The sequence below is a fragment of the Pogona vitticeps genome, chromosome 2, assembly GCF_051106095.1.
Source record: "Pogona vitticeps strain Pit_001003342236 chromosome 2, PviZW2.1, whole genome shotgun sequence".
Lineage (NCBI taxonomy): Eukaryota > Metazoa > Chordata > Lepidosauria > Squamata > Agamidae > Pogona > Pogona vitticeps.
The window spans coordinates 257,974,318-257,978,557 of record NC_135784.1 but is presented as its reverse complement, the minus strand read 5'-3'; positions in this window follow the sequence as shown (position 1 = coordinate 257,978,557).

Genomic DNA, 4,240 nt, shown 5'->3' with positions numbered 1-4,240 from the left:
TGCGATGGTAGCCACCAAAACAACACTCCCGCAGAGCAGGGAGAATAAAGCTGTCTTACAACCACTTCTAACAGCAATCTCCCCCACCAAGAAATGGTTAGAAAATGTCTCCTTCATTCAGTAAAATAGTCTCCCAGGTTTTTCCCCCTAGAAATGGATTGAGAATCTTAAAAGAACATTTGTGCACATGCCTTCTTTCTTGACCATTAATTTCCATGGGCTAGTATCCTGTTGCTTAAAGGCAGAGTGAAAAGCAAATTATACAAGTCCCCACTTGCTCTGGAGGGCTCCTTGTCACATGCCTGTTCTCATACTGGTTGCGAGACTGCAAAATTATTTTCAGAATGATTCCACATTGCTATAAAATTACACCAAGCAGCAACCAGAAGTCTGTTGCAGCAGAAGGAAATGCTTGTATGATTTCTCTTCAATTCCATGTTTAGGTAACAGGATACTAACTATGCCTATTATCACAGCAGGATATGTGGATGCAGGAAACAGCACGAGGGGATCACTGGGGGCTCCAATCCCACTCACTTCTAGAGAGGCTACTTAATAATAATGATGAGCCACAAGTCATTTCAGATTTATGGCAACCCTTACCAAGATTTCCTAGGTATTTATGTGGTTTACCAGATATGGTTTACCAGTCCTTTCTTCTGGTGGAACTCTAGGATCGTGCAGTTTGCCCAAAGCTACACAGGTGGGTTTTTCTCCCTGGAGCACAATTACACATTATCAAAATGGACAAAAAAATGAGGGCACTAATTTGCATAAAAAGGCATGTAATATAATCCTTCAATCTGAGTCCTTCACATAGAGGACAGTTGCTTTTGAACACGTGGGCACCCAGTTCTCAGCTGACATCCCACCCGTAACACGTGCCTCCATGAGGGAATGCCTGGGGGCAATGGAGAGGTTTTCTATCCCAGGGTTAGAAGGTCTGCAAAGCATTAAGCCTTTTCTGTTCTGTGAGAAGCCAAAAGACACAACTGACCTTTCAGCAGACTTGTGTGTCTGATTACATCATTGCTATTTCCTCTTTTTGAATAGTTCACATCAGTCTCTTTACTGTTGCATATACTGTATATTTTTTTCACAGTAGCAAAAAGCTTAAGCTTTGGAATAATGATGATTATTTCAACAACACAGGAATGTTAACAGCAAAGGACTAAAAATATTATTAGTTTTTGTGTAATACAAAATTACTACTACTACTACTACTATTTTGCGAAATAGAAAATATAGTAATTACTACTATATTTCACTTCATTGTTTTGTAGACTAGTAGCAATATTAGAATCTTAGATTATTGTACTTTCTAAAATTTCAAAAGAGCAATTAATCAGATCTCCAGAAAATTCTTAAAATGGCTATGACTACTCTGAAACATTCCACCCATTTTGTGCTGGAGTTTTTTTAAACCAAACACAGATTTCGAGTGGTAGTTTCTTCCGGTGAAACTGCTGTACTTGCAGACAGATATGAATAATGATTCAGTTTCAAGAGTCCACACTGCACTTCCCAATCAGTACAATTTTCAATGGGATCTCTTCCCATCTTATTAACACCCCTAATTAACACCACCCTCTTCCCCAGCCTTCATCCCTGCTCCATTTCTATACTTTCAGGTCAGTTGCTGAGGTTGTCCGCTGTCAGGGCACTTCTGTCAGGAAGAATGAATCCCCATTTTCCATACAACAACTGTAAACTTTGTGTTTCTGCATAATGGGGAGGTGTAACATTCATATCCTTGCAGTATACTATTTGGACACACGTTTTGTTTTTCCTGAAGTGACATAGTGCTGAACTTTTAACAGCTTATCAGCCTTGTGCTTTTTCCTGAAATTGCATATTTTTGTCAATTTCATTTCCATCCTACTGCAACTTTCAAACCAAGGCAGAGAGACAAACAAGAAATTGCTTAAAATAACAAGAAAAAATGTTTAGTTTTTTTTAATTTCATCTGGACACAAAGGAGGCTTTCGGATTATGGTAAGAAGATGCGGAGTTTCACCCCAAATTGATTTCCAAAACAGGCATAGATGCTGGGAGTAAGTGATTCCCTATCTATGGGGGAAGGAACCATGATTCCAACTCACATCAATCTGAACCATATACCTCATTTTGATGAGCCCTAAATTAAGTGACCTGAGTGAAGAAAGCAAACTATCAAGCAAGCAAGGCAGTGTTAGGAGCTCAGTGCTTATCTGATACACCAAATTTGACAAACATAATGTTTTAAAAAATTAAGAAAATTATTAAGAGGAGAAGAGACAACAGGTGCTCACAAGGAGGATTATCCCACTGTTATGGCAGACCATGCATGACTGAATCGTCCCCATCAATGCACTCACAACTCCCCCTCTGGAACAAGACAGGCTGTCAGATGTGCTGGGAAATGGGGGAAATGCCAGCCGAATGCCAGTACAAAACAAACAACCCCTAATAACTGAACAAAAAGGCATGAATGACATTGAGAATAGTGTTGGTTTCCACATGTATACCCTGTTTCCCCCGAAATAAGACGGGGTCTTATATTAATTTTTGCTCCAAAAATGCATTAGGGCTTATTTTCAGGGGATGTTTTATTTTTGTCATGTACAACCATCTACATTTATTCAAATGCAGTCATGTCATCTTCTGGTTGCTGCACAATGGTGGAGGGCGGGATTTCACTTAACTAGGGCTTATTTTTTGGGTAGGACTTATATTACGAGCATCCTGAAAACTTATACTAGGGCTTAATTTCAGGTTAGTTCTTGTTTTAGGGGAAACAGGGTAGTTGCCAGAAATAAATTGATTTAAACTATGCCAATTCCAACACAAACCGTAGGGCATTTTGCAACATAGCCACAGCCTAAGTCACAACTTTCCATTTTCCTGTTACTTGTGAGATCCCTCATTTCTTTTTCCATGTTGTAGCAAAGACAAATTCTGCTCACATTGCCAATGGTACTGATTTAGATGAGGCATTAAGCGTAAAGTTGTTGTCCTTTTATCATACAGCATCAATTTATCTACTGAATTAAACTGCAGTAGTCATAACATCCAATGGATGGCAAGCCTGGACTTTAAATATAATAATTCTTGCATTCTAGGTCCTTTAGAATCAAATATTTATAATAAAGATTCCCCTTGACGTTTAGTCCAGTCGTGTCTGACTCTAGGACACGGTGCTCATCCCCGTCTCCAAATATTTATAACCATCTGTAAATGTCTTAAGTTGTGTAAGATTCTAATATAAGCAACTAGGCAGCATAGTCAAATAATGATGGGTCTAATGAGACTGTGAAGAGTATTGTGTGCCACCAGAGTATATGACTTTGCAGGTTACAAACCATGATGGGCATGTACAATCTCCTGGCTTAGAAGGAAGGTACCTCCAAATGCCAGATGCAGGGGAGTGGGATCAGGAGACAGGTATCTAGTTGTCTTGTGGGCTCCCAAAGGCATTTGGTAGGGCCACTGTGAGCTACAGGGAGCTGGACTAGATAGGCCCTTGGCCTGATCCAGCAGGGCTCTTCTTGTGTTCTTATGTTCTTATGGCTATGTTTGTTTGAAGTAGCATATCGCATTAATTAAATTTCTATACTATCAAAAATTATTTGGAATATTATTATCCTCCGTGCATTTTAAAATAAATCTTTTTTTAATATCAGACCATTGCACAATTTAAAATTATGTATACGAAACATAAATAAAATTCAAACAAATTAAAGTATTAAAATGATTAGACTATTTTTGACAAGAAGTGGGGTACTTCATGTCTTAAATATTTTTTACACATAGTATGGCATATATTGCATGTAAAGAAATGCTGCATTGATTTAATTTCTCCATAATCATTTAAAAATTGTCCAATATCTAAGTAACCCCACTAAGCCTAAGACACAAGTGTGAAGATAAGGGACTGGTGGGGTTCATCAGCAAACAGCAGTATAACCCCTAGCTTCTCAGCCATTCTGAGTGCGACACTGCTAAGCAGGGTATGAAGCATGGCAAGTCAAGACATTAGACCTGTAAACCATTGACAGGCAAAGCCAGAGGCAAACATGTAAGTTAAGTTAAGGACAAGAAGGGAAGTGTTGTTGTTTAGTCCTTAAGTCATGTCCAACTCCGAGCAATGGACAAATACAAGAAGTGCCTGTATGGCTACTCATAAAGCCAAACCACATGTTACATTGCTCAGCGTGCAGCTCCTCCATCGTTTCCCTCAGGCCCCTGCAGTGGAAGGGGA